The sequence below is a fragment of the Mandrillus leucophaeus genome, unplaced genomic scaffold, assembly GCF_000951045.1.
Source record: "Mandrillus leucophaeus isolate KB7577 unplaced genomic scaffold, Mleu.le_1.0 Scaffold784, whole genome shotgun sequence".
Taxonomy (NCBI): Eukaryota; Metazoa; Chordata; class Mammalia; order Primates; family Cercopithecidae; genus Mandrillus; species Mandrillus leucophaeus.
Genome location: NW_012108519.1, coordinates 293838 through 306975, shown reverse-complemented (window position 1 = coordinate 306975; position 13138 = coordinate 293838).

Below are 13138 nucleotides of genomic sequence, written 5' to 3'. Positions count from 1 at the left end.
ATTTTATTTAAGCCATTATTATTTTGAGTACTGTATCTCAAGATAACTTAGTTATCTAAGTTATCTTAGTTTACTGTCACTCAAGATAACTTAGTTCCAATTACAACAATATTTATAAAATAAATTGAAAAAAAACAGGAAGGCTACCTTCATGTTAGCTAAAAAAAATTACACAGAAGCTAATAATTTTTAAATCTTGCTGAAAGAATATTTTCTGGATCCTATGATTCCGTTTGGTTTATTACCTAAATTGCTTGCATTTATCAGTTACTGCTGCTATGACTCAATCATTATAATAACATGATCAAAAGCCTCCTATTTAACATCTACTGCAATGCACGTTTGCTGCATTGATAATATTCAATTCTGCCAAATAGGATAAGAAAAACAAGTGGGAGAGATGAAACTCATAAGATATGCTAAGCACAGTTAATGAATAATTCAGCAGCTTGTAAAGAAAGGAAAAGCTCATAAAGATGTGTCAGGTAGAGGTAGACAAATAAGTTAATTACCTAAGAAGCATGTCAGTCATAGATACAGTAACTAAAATGTGTGTGTTAAGCTTATATAGAAAGGGCTGGAAGAAACAGGAGAAAAGTAATATTATGATAGATGAAGTTCTGAAAGGGTTATGAGCGTGTTATTCAGCCTTCTAGTTGCTGACCATTTGCTACAACTAAGACTCAATAGCTTAGTTGAACTGACTTTTTATTTTACTCTTCTGAGAGAATACAGTAAAGAGTTCAAATACAGCCAAAAGTAGACATCCTGGAATCATTCTATGCATTGCCAATTAGATGTCTGGAATTACCTTTGGGAATTACTCCTTTTGGAGAGTCTCCTTCATCCCTTCCAATTCACACCCATGTTCCTTGGTGGTTTATACTTTGGCTATGCCTGATGATACACTGGACAGTGTGTGTCAATTCCACCTACTTGCTCAAAGATCTTACCTGTGAATTCTATCACACAAACACTCCAATTTTCAACAGCTACATCTGTGCTCTCCCTTACCATGGCTCCCTACTACAAACTTCAAACTTCCAGAAGATAAGTGTCTGGGGAACTGACTGGTCCTTGAGCTTAAGGAAGCATTGTGGAATAAATAGGTGGCTTATAATAAATGTGGCTGTCACCGTCAAAAGAACAATGAAGTATTACGGCTCTGGATTCACTACTGAGCAAATAACAAAATGGATTAACTCTTCAGTAGAAAATAACAGCTACAGCCTGATATTTCATCATTTCATCATGGCATCAATTGAAATTGATAAGGGTCTAAAACCAAATTTATCAGTAGCCTGGTAGAAGAGATTAACACCCTAGACATTAGTGAATTAAAAATAAAAGTCAGCTGCTTTAATGATCCATGGCCAGAAACAAAAAGAGATTTTTTAATGGTCCCAACACTCAGAAGAGTGTGAACAATGATTAATTTTTGTAGAGGACTATGTGCTCGCAACGAGACATTCCTGATAAGTCCTGCTCTTGCAAACGAAGCAGGGCGTTCCCGATAAGTCCTGCTCTTACAAACGAAACAGGGCATTGGGGGCTGTTTATGTGCAAACATCTTGAAAATCCAGAAAGTCAGGGAAAGGTCAGAAAAACAACAATGTGTGTTGTGACTTGGCAACATTCCACAAACGACTGTATGAAATAAAGCAGAGCGCGCCATTCGAGGCGGCCGCCATGTTTGTCTTGTCTTGTGTTGTCTTGTGTGTTCATTCCTTTGTTTAGGAAACATGCGGACCCCAACAATTTTTAAAAACATGTATGTGGGTTTTTTTTCACTAAGAAGAAATCTGCATTCGGCTATCTCTCTAATTTTTTTTTAAATTCAGAAAATTCTATCATGTGTAAAGGAAAGGGCTGCTACTGGCATACCTCAGGTTTTCGTGAATAGCTCTGATTTCCCTACCTCTTTATTCCTTTTCTCCAAACTCTTCTCCACACTGATTCCAGATAACTCTTTAAACTGGCAATCTGATTGTGTCACTCCTTTGCTTAAAATTCTTCAGTGAGTCTTTACAGGATAAAATCTAAAGTCCTTTGCATGACGAAAATCCCTTTGCAGTGCACACTGTTTAACTTTAGGGCCTTCTCTTCCTTCTTGCTTTCCACTGTTCTCTGTGTTTCCCTGCAGAGTGCAGTGGGAAGTCAGCCTGCTGGATCTCCCGCTGGTGACGACTCCCAGCAGCACAAATGGCCTTGGATTTCTTCCACTCCCTTCCTTCTCCAGGCGTTTTCACTGGGTCCTGCCCAGACACCAGCCGACACTCTGTCCAGACCTGTGGGGCTGTCAGGCCTCTGCTGCTCCTGCTTCTCCTTCTTTCTCCTGGATTCTGATCTTTTCAGCATCCCCTGCAGTGTCCTCTTTCACCTGCCACAAAAAATAAAATGAAAACAAGCCCACATTTAAAACAGATTATTAAGGTTAGATATTTTCTCCTTTCTTAAGACCTGGAGAGCTTGTTAATTAAACAAATAAACAAATAAAATACCACACACAGTCCCTCAATCTCCATTCCCTTGCTCTTGATGAGGGTGATGAGCAAGACAATATCTGACTTGTAAATCAGCAAAGATGGAAATACACACATACACATACATATTCATATATTCATACACGTATATACATATACGTACATACATATTTATGTATGTTTCTATGTATGTATGTTTATATGTGTGTTTGCATTTAGAATATGTGTATCATGGTACAGAGGTAAAAACTGTTATAAAATGGGAAATCTTACCTTGGCTCTTAAATAAAGAGCTGAGAATGATTTTATGGCAAGATGCACTTTCTCTCTCTCACTCACTCTCTCTCTTCAAACTCTTTGTGCCTCTCTCTCTCTCTCTTTGTACCTCTGTCTCTCAGTCATTAGTTTATTTGCTAAGAATTGCTTTAGCTGCAAACAAAAGACATGCAAAATTCTTGCTCTCACAAAATTTGTATTTCAAAAGGAGAGGACAGGCAATACACACACATCAATCTAGAAAGTCAGCAGGGTAAAGTGATAGGCAGCTAGGCAGTGACCATGCTGAAGGTAGGGGTGGTGATGCTGTTTGAGGTACATTTCTCAGGCAGCTCCCTAAATTGTGATTGAAAGTTTCTTCCGATGTTGGTGGAAGAAGCCTAATGCATTGTTTGGTTTCAGTATAGCATTTCCTTTTACATATTTATTCAAAATGTAACTTTTTTCAACATTTTGAAGCAGCTTACCACTTAACTCCTAAACTGTCATGTGAAACGTTGAAGCCCATTAATATAGACCTCAAACATAAAAGCAAAATAAGAGGCTAGACGCAGTGGCTCATGCCTATAATCCCAGCACTTCGGGAGGCCGAGGCCGGTGGATCATGAGGTCAGGAGTTCGAGACCAGCCTGGCCAAGATGATGAAACCCCGTCTCTACTAAAAATGCAAAAATTAGCCACGTGCAGTGGCGGGCACCTGTAATCCCAGCTACTCAGGAGGCTGAGACAGGAGAATCACTTGAACCTGGGAGGCAGAGGTTGCAGTGAGCCGAGATTGTGCCACTGCACTCCCGCCTGGGCAACAGAGCGAGACTCTGTCTCAAAAAAACAAAAAAGAAAGAAGAAAGTGGGGCTTTGAAGAAAGATGCTATCTCTGTACCAGCCCGCCTAGACTAAGAGAGTGATTGCAATGTAACAAAGGAGCCCTACACAGTCAAGGCAAAGGGACAGATGAAAGGGTTCCGAGGATCTTCATGTTGAAGGAACGCAAGTCTAGCCAACTTGGCATGGTTTTTCTTAGTAAAGCTTTTCCCTAATCAAGATTTTCCCTGGTTCTTTAATCTTAGAGAAATGCATAAATTGGTCGTTTGGGGGGACAGTTAAACAACAGAATAAATAATGTTCAAAAATCATCTCTTTCATCAATCTACTGTAAAGGCTAAAGGCATAATACTTAATTACAACTGTGTAAAGGCAATACAATGCTTTGCTTTCTGGAATTACTGTTTTTCTCATTATATAAACATTTATTTTAAAAAGATGATATACTTTTACCTTTCTACTTGGAAATAATTTTGAACATGCAAAAAGTTATAAGAATAGTTCAAAGAAGACAAGTATCTGTTTTACTCAGATTCAGCCATTGTTAATATTTTGTCCATCTGCTTTATCTTTGTTATTTGTTATCTATCTGCTTTTTTTTCTGAACTACTAGGAATAAATTACATACAACATGACCCTTTACCTGTCAATGCTTCAGTGTGTATTTCCTAAGAATTAGAATATTCTCTTGCATAACTACTACGTCGTTTTTAACATTTAAGATTCTACTAACACTATTGTAATTTTATCAATTGAACAAAGACCTGTGTAGCTTTTGTTTTGTTTTTCAGTACTTTCAGTATAGGATCCACTTAGGATCACACATTACATTTAATTTTCAGGCTTCTTGAATCTTTAATCTGGAAGAGTTTCTCAGCTTTTACTTTTTATAACATTTTTGAAGAACATTTCCTTCCAGTTAATAGAAGGATCATCACTTGGGGTTTTCCTAATGTTTCCTCAGAACTAGATTCATGTTAGCATTCTTAGCAGGCATATTGATTTGCATACTCTTAGCGAGAGTGCTACACAACCCGTTTTATGGTCTTCTTAGGATATCGCATGTGGAGACACATCATGTTCATCTGCTTTTCCTTGTTGATATAAATTCTGATCACCTGACCAAGGTACAGTCCAGCTACTCCAGTATGTAGTTATTATTTTCTTATCTTGCAATAGATAAGCAATCTGTATGGAGATACTTCAAGACTGTGCAATATCCTGTTCTACACAAAAATTTTCACGTGTGATTTATCACTCATCCGTGATTCTTGCATGAACCGATCTTCATTGTAATGGTTGCACAATGATGACTTTCATACTCCAGCATGCCCTGCACATTCACCAGTCATCACTCAGCCTTCTACAATGACCAAGAGCCCTCCCTTCTCCCCAGTTATTTACTCACATATTTATAATCATCATGAACTTATGGATTCCTATTTGTGCAAAGTTTCTGAATTTATCACTATACTTACTTATTTGGATTCTCAAACTTACCAATGCTTGGCCTGTGAGCTCCTGGGTCTTTGTAACTTATCCCAGATGGTATACTCCTTAATGTAATGCATGGTAGGACCATGGAAACCAATGTTTCTCGATGTCTGGTCTCTCTTTGTCCTGCATATATCACCCAGGGTGCTTACAAATGCAGATAACATCTTCGTACTCAAACCTACTGGACCAAACTTTTTGGGGATTGGCAAACTCAGATGATTTTTATGAACAATAAAGATCAAAGTCGATGACATAGATAAGGACAGAGAAATCTTACACCAGATGGAGTTACCAGGCAAAGAACGCTTTTCCAAGATGAATGAAGTAGGGGTCAAAACTATTGTTACAAAGGACAAAGATTAAACTCAACTCTGCTGAAACAAAAGGAGGCAGGAATTTTAAATGCTAGGGTGAGCTTATGGAAAAGTACTGAAGGATTTTAAGAAGGAAGTTGGTCAAAGTGATTAGACAGTTTCTATTTGCTAATTGGCACTTATCCTAGTTAGGTTCCTACCCTCCCGTAGAGACTCGGAGATAGGCCCTGTTTTTCTTGATTACATTTAAAAGGATGGTGCCCAGATCCTTGAGAAAGACATTCCTGGGTTGGAAAAGATTTATATCTCAAAGGAGCAAACAAATAATTTATAATCGCAAGTTTTCTAGTAAGTTCTCTAAAAAAGGAAACTTAGGGACCCATAGTCAGGAAGAACTCTGTCTAAAGTTTAGCCAAACTGAGTGGAATGGTAAGGCTCTCTTGACCAGTCTCCACAAAAGCAGAAACTAAGACCATCTCGTTCATCTCTGGATTCCCTGTGGCTAGCTCAGTTCTTACCCTGTTGTAAACTCTCATTAAATACATATGAAATGAATGAATAGATTAATTGTTCATTTTATGATCAGAGTCATCAGGGAAATTGTATTTTATTTGCAGAAATTTACTTAAGCTCTGTAGGTATCCCTCTGTTTCTTTAGGCAATATTTCTCAACCTGTTTGAAACTCTAAAAATCTCCCAGAGGGCTTCATAAGAATCAGGTTCCAGAGCTGTACCTAAGATTTCACTAAATTAAAATGTCAGGAAGTAGAGAGCTAAGCATCTGTATTTTAATGCAATTTAAAAATGCTACCGGAGAGATGATTTAAGCATCTATTTCCTTAACATCTCAGCACCATAAGATCATATTTTAAAAGACTCAACCTGTATTTATTTCAATAAGATGTCAGGTTACTCCATTCAGCTCAAATTTAAGGAAAGGATTCAGTTGCCATTTCCAAGCATGAGAGTGCCTGTGGTGTTATTGAGCACTGGTCTTAATCATACCCTCTTCTGCTGTAGCCTCTGGTTTTATGGGAAGCATAAGATCAAGTCCTGCTGGGATTTTAAATGCAGCCTCCGCTACTGCTGTGTTCTGAAACCTAGAGGCGTTGAGCTATTAGCATTTGTATCAATTACTATTAAAGTAAAAGTTTAGCACAACCACATCACTTGAGTAAGCCTGTAATGGGAAAAAAAAAAATCACAAAATGCTTTTCTCTGAACACATTCTAGATTCTATCCCCAGGATGGTGGGCAACATTTCATCCTCAAGAGGCTATGGCACATGCCCCTTGTTTATATCCTTTGAGAACTAGTTTGAGAAATTGTCTATGTAATTATTTCAACTGGGATTAAAAAGAAAAAATACCCACTAATTAGTATCAATAATATAGCTCTTAGAGAATTGGTAAGAAAACCTCTAAATCTTGCATTATGTGAAAATTAAAGTTTTATTCAAAAGCTATAGGGATTATAATAAGAATAATGTCCACTGCTGGTTAAGAGCTTACTATATTCCAAGCATGCCTCTAAGTAGTCCTTCTGCATCATCTTATTTAATAATAATAATGGCCAAATAAGGTAGATAATTCTTATGCTCATTTTACAGATAAAGACACTGAGTCTCAAAGAGCTTAATTAGCTAGCTCAAGGCCATATTGATAGTATTAGGTTGGTGCAAAAGTAATTGTGGTATTTGCCATTTAAAAAAAAAGTAATGACAAAAACCACAATTACTTTTGCACCAATGTAATACATGTGGAAGCAGAGCTTCAACTTCTAGGAGCTGTCTGCAGAGTTAGCACTAACGTAATATTTTTACATGGTGGTTGTCAGTCAGAGGCAATTTTGTCCCAGAAGACATTAGCAAAGTCTGCAAGGTTTTTGTTTGTCACAGGGAGAGTTAGAGGCTGTGTGCTGTTGGCATCATGTGGGTAGAGGCCAGGGATGCTGCTGAACATCCTGTAGTACACAGAACAGCCTCCACAACAAATAATTATCCAGCCCAACATATCAATAGTACCAACACTTGAAAAACCTGGCACATTGGAAAATAAAGCCTTTTGAGGTTAATATTTTATGAAGTATACCTTATATACACATATATGTATATATTATATAGAGTTTCCTGAGAATTATTCATGCCATTGAAAAGGAAAAGCTATACTATCGATTTCAAGCTCTATGTAGTAATAGAAACCTGGAGAGAACACTGAAACACTAAATTCCTGTGGAACATTAAAAATCTTTACTTTAGTTAAGTATTTCATCAAACAGCTTTCCAGAAGCGTTGATTAGAAAGGTGTCTGTTTCCACAGAGAATCTCTGAGTCAACTCCACCAGATGTTTTATTTCATGAATAATTGTTTTCTCCAAAGATATTTTTATTTCAGAGGAAGACACATTGAAATGTTAATTTCTGTAAAATTGAGCTAACTTAGGTAACATATCTTCAGTGTTATATTCATTTAGAGCTAAGATTCTATATAATTGTAATTAAGATGACTCCCCTGATTTTGAATTAAATTTAGATAAGAGTAAGCAATTCGAATAGGGCAAAATCTTAAAATGTTATTAAAATCAACATAATTTTATATTTCCTTGCTTGATTTTTTGAAGTCATGAATTGAAATATATTCTAATTGGAAAAGCAATAAGAGTGAATGAGGCTCTGTCAGAAATTACATTTAATCTTTCTTTTTAATGACACAGACAACAAACTTCAGGAAAATGTCAAAGAAATATTTTATGTTTACTTAAATCAATGAACTAAATGAATACTTCTTTCTTCAGTCTTATCTTAAAGTCAATATACCTAAGCCGCAAGCATTTAATATATATTATAAAAGTTAGAGTGATTCCTTTCTAAACCACCATCGTTAGAGTCTTTGGAACAAATGACGATAAAACAAAATTCTTCTGATACTTCTGATAGCTAAACCCTTTTGTGTGGAACGCAAATATTTTAAAATATACCATCACAGTTATCAGTTGCTAGCAATAACTTCCTGTCAAATGTAAAACGCTGCATGTAAAATATTTTTCAAATTTAAAGTGGTTATGCATGAGCAATCAATGTGCACTTTCATTTGTGAAGAGTAAGAAGTTATTACCAAGAAAAGCAATTTTAGAGGAAGAAGAGCTTTAAAAGTTTACCCAGTACATCCTGTTCCTTTTAGAGCTGAGAACACTAATGTCAGAGAGGATGACTTTTCCAAAGTGGTGGAGAGTAGGGCTAGGACAGGCTGTTAAGCCACTGATTCCATGCAGCCTCTTCTAGTACATTGTGCCATTATTCCCAATAAGTAAAAATCAGGTTTTTTTCCCCTTTCAATACTTAGAATGCCAAGTATAGTGTAATGTACCAAACTAGCTGTTATGGTCAGCAGATGCCAAAGAGTTTAAAATCTTTTGGAAAAGGAATAAATGAAAAAGATAAGAAATGGTAACACATGGCACAAACTCTGGTAGAGAAGAGACATTTCCAGTTGGGATGAAAATGATCATCTTTAAGGGGAATTGTTTAACTAAGTCAGCTCTTTAAGTGGAAATGGGATTTCAAGAGAAAGAATAAAAGGACAGGAGCTTTCTGAGTGGGGAGATCTATGTAAACAAACATGTGGACATAGGAAATTACAGGCGTGGCTGGGAAAAGACGAAAAGATTTATCGTTCCAGGGTATGTGATTTGCATAAAGAATGTGATAATAAAGTTAGGAAAGATAAGTTGGAACCTGGTGACTCTGGTGCCTTGCAAGCTCCTGGTGATTGTAGAGAGTCCTAATTGCAGGCCGGGCGCAGTGGCTCACGTCTGTAATCCTAGCACTTTGGGAGGCCAAGGCGGGTGGATCACCTGAAGTCAGGAGTTCGAGATCAGCCTGGCCAACATACTGAAACCCTGTCTCTACTAAAAATACAAAAATCAGTCAGGCTTGGTGGCACACCCCTGTGATCCCAGCTATTCAGGAGGCTAAGGCAAGGGTATCGCTTGAACCCGGCGGGTGGAGGTTGCAGTGAGCCGAGATCACACCACTGCACTCCAGCCTGGGCGACAGAGTGAGACTATGTCTCAAAAAAAAAAAAAAAAAAAGTCCTAATTGCAACTAGAAGCAAATCAGGAACAGAATTCACAAGAATGGCTCCTTGAACGTGATCCTGTTGAAGGCTGTTTTGTCACTAGAGCCTAAGTGAATAATATATAATATGAAGGAACTTTTTGTTTGTGTATTTCTAGGATTTATTTAATTTTTGTGGTCAGCAATTGCGTAAACCAGGTAACATGATGAAACTTTAGGAACCTACTAAAACTGCTGTACATGAATGTTGCAACTGAAGTTTTGTAAAGTTTCTGATGATTCTTGATACCAAGTTCACTGTATTTCTGACATTTATAGGTCAGATTGGAAACTACCAAAGTAATGAATTATGGATGTATTTCTGCTTAAAGTTGTTAAAACTTGGAGTTTACCAGTCAAGTTTTTTGTGATAGAGAAAAAATGACAATTAAATGGTCTAGAACATAAATAATTTAAAAAGATTTTTAAACCAAAATCTGAAAGAATCTATTTGCCGTTGTTTGACTTTTTATTCGTGTTTTTATGAGAATCCAGGGATATTATTACCGTGAAATTTAGGTGCTTCCTGGGAAATATTTTAAGATTTCTTCTTCTTACTAGACAATTATTCTTTTAAAGAGATGCTGGCAAGGAGAATCATGGGGTCAGTACACTTTTAAGCCAATTCCAGGATGATTGAGCCAAGAGTACAAACATGAAAATAAAATGAAGATTTTCAAGTTTGAAGGAAATATTTCAATTGGAAACCGTGGTTTCCTATGACAATATAAAACAAGGAGTTCCAAAATTAATGATAGCTAATGTTTATTTAGCACTGAGAACTACATGTTATTCTAAGACAAAAACCCAATCAGGTATTTTATAGAGAGGGAAACGGAAGCACAGAGAGATTGAGTAGCCTGCCAATGGTGAAGCTGGAAAAAAAAAGATGGCAGTCTGACTCCAGAAAACATTCTCTTAACTATTGTGCCATGTTGTTTCTTAGGACATGGGGAGATCTCCAGCTCTAGGAAAAAGGTAGAAAGAGTGTGGAAAGGACTATTAGATTAATAAATCCTCCTATCAAAGCAAGACCAAAAGAATCCTATATTTAGTAAAGACAGAAGTCGATTAAAATTCATAACGTCAGAATATTTTTTGTATAATTCCTTCTAAGAAGAACCAGAAATCAGTGAGAGTAGCTGACTCTACTTGAGGCAGAAAATCTCGAGGTCAGCCTGTATATTTTGTTATTGCAAGAAAACATGGATATTTTTAAAGGTGTCTGTGGCTAAGCAAAAGAATTTAGACCCAATGGGCTTTCATTGTCTGTACTGTCACAACTAGAGCCCCAGGGTTGTGCTATGAGAGAATCTAACAATGACTTTAATTATTAGAGCCAGCTGACAGCCTGGCACAGTGGCTCATGCCTGTAATCCCAGCACTTTGGGAGGCCAAGGTGGGTGGACCACAAAGTCAGGAGTTCGAGACCAGCCTGGCCAACATAGTGAAACTCCATCTCTACCAAAAATACAGAAGATAGCCAGGTGTGGTGGCACGTGCTTGTAGTCCCAGCTACTCAGAAGCCTGAGGTGGGAGAATCAATTGAACCTGGGAAGCGAGGTTGCAGTGAGCCCAGGCCATGCCATTGCAATCCAGCCTGGGTGACAGAGTGAGACTCCGTCTGAAAAAAAAAAAAAAAAAAAGAAAAAGAAACAGTCCACATGGAGAAAAGCTATTAATTGATGATGATGTGCTCTATGAGTGAACAACATACAGCATGTCTCATGGACTGAATGTGTCTCCCTAAAGTTTGGATGTTGAAACCTGAACTTTCAAAGCAGGTGGCAACAGGGCCTTTGGAAGATAATTAGAGTCATGAGCGTAGAGCCCTAATTATGCATGGGATTAGTGTCCTTATAAGAAGAGTCATGAGACTGATGATATCTTTCTCCACCATGTGAGGATAAAGCAAGAATGTGTCCATCTGCAACCCAGGAAGAGGACCTTCACCAAGAGTCGAATTAGCAGGCACTTCATCTTGGACTTACCAGCCTCCAGATCTGTTAGAAATACATTTCTGTTGCTTAAGTCATCAGGTCCATGATATTTTTGTTCTAGCAGCTTGAACTAAGACAGTATCTTAGATAAAAATCATATGTGAGTTATTTTATGGGTACAAAATCATCAACACCACAAATATATATGACCAATGGTGCTGCAAAACTGACCACACAGCCTCCCCATCAAGATTCAGGTGTGAACTACAGTGAAATTACTGTGTGAACATGGTCCCTGTATTCAGTATCAGAAACATCCCTAATAAAAGAGAATTAAATCAAAGCAGGAGACTGGCTACAGGCAAATAGATTTTCTATGAGGCTATGACCTTGTTGATTCATGTAGAAAGCAACATCTTGGATATGTGTAAATATACTTAATTAAAAATGTAGTTTGGTTTTTTTTCCTAAATTCTCTCTGACCACTGATTTATACCCTGATGACAAAAGGCCTGGGCATGGCACAAATGGATTTCTCATACCCAAAAGCCTTCTTCCCTGCTCAAACAGCATCACAGGCACTATCTGCACCTATTAGATATTGTGCAGGCCAGGGAGGCGGTGTTGTGATATATGCATCTGCTTCTTCTCCAAATGGTCAACCCATACCCAATACTTTTTTGCATTCTTGTTTAATTAAATTAGAAATGTAATCAAATATGTCAATGAGTATATTTTCAGTATATTCTTTTCCACTTGTTGGATTATCTGAAATAATACAACCTTTGATATACTTAAGTTTTCTAAGTTCTGTTAGACTTTTATATCAGTCATATTACTCAACCTTTTGTACCATTTATTTGATTGCTGGGTAATTGTATTCTGATTATATGTTTACAATAATACCAAATTTATAGGATTGTTGGAGATGATGCCTAACACATAGGAAAGTCTCAAAAAAATGTAGTCTTTTATTACTACGACTTCTCTTGTCGATGACTATGTCCTAAATAAGTGTTCTACCAGATTTCACAGGACAGAAATTATGTGGTTTCTTCCTATGGCTATTTCTCCCCATTGCGTACACCTTTGTTGCCTAACATTAGCTTGCATGACACAAAGCTATCCCCTAACAATTATGGTGTTTTTTTTTTTCCATTGATCTAAAGTTGATTAATACGAAGACATCTATAGGGAGGAATATTTTTCTATTTACTTTCATTATTTCTTCAGTTTTTAGCTTAGTAGTCATTATGTTGTATGAAACTAAAAAAGATAGATATTTTGAATTTATAATACATCTTCCCCTAGCATAAGCCAATAAATGAGAGACAGTCTCCCCACTATGTTAGTATGTTTGGGAGAAAACAAGAGAGTCAACTTTACACTCCTAGAGCCCCTTAAGAATACAGCATAATGCTCATCAACACGAACATTGTGGGGAGCACAGTGTACCCCTGCTCACAGTCCTAGGAAATCCTTGTACTCCGGTGTGCTAGAGTTTCTCCAGCACTGGAAAACTGTTGCCTTTATTCAATCTGTCTCAGTAGTTCTCAACCTCATGAAGCAAAAGTCAGTGTTAGGAGAGAAGAAAGAGACCAAAGAGAAACATTTGGGCAGAGATTATGGGAACGATGTAACTACTGCAAGATAGTCAGAGAAGGGTTTATGTTTTGAAATAATGTTCAAATA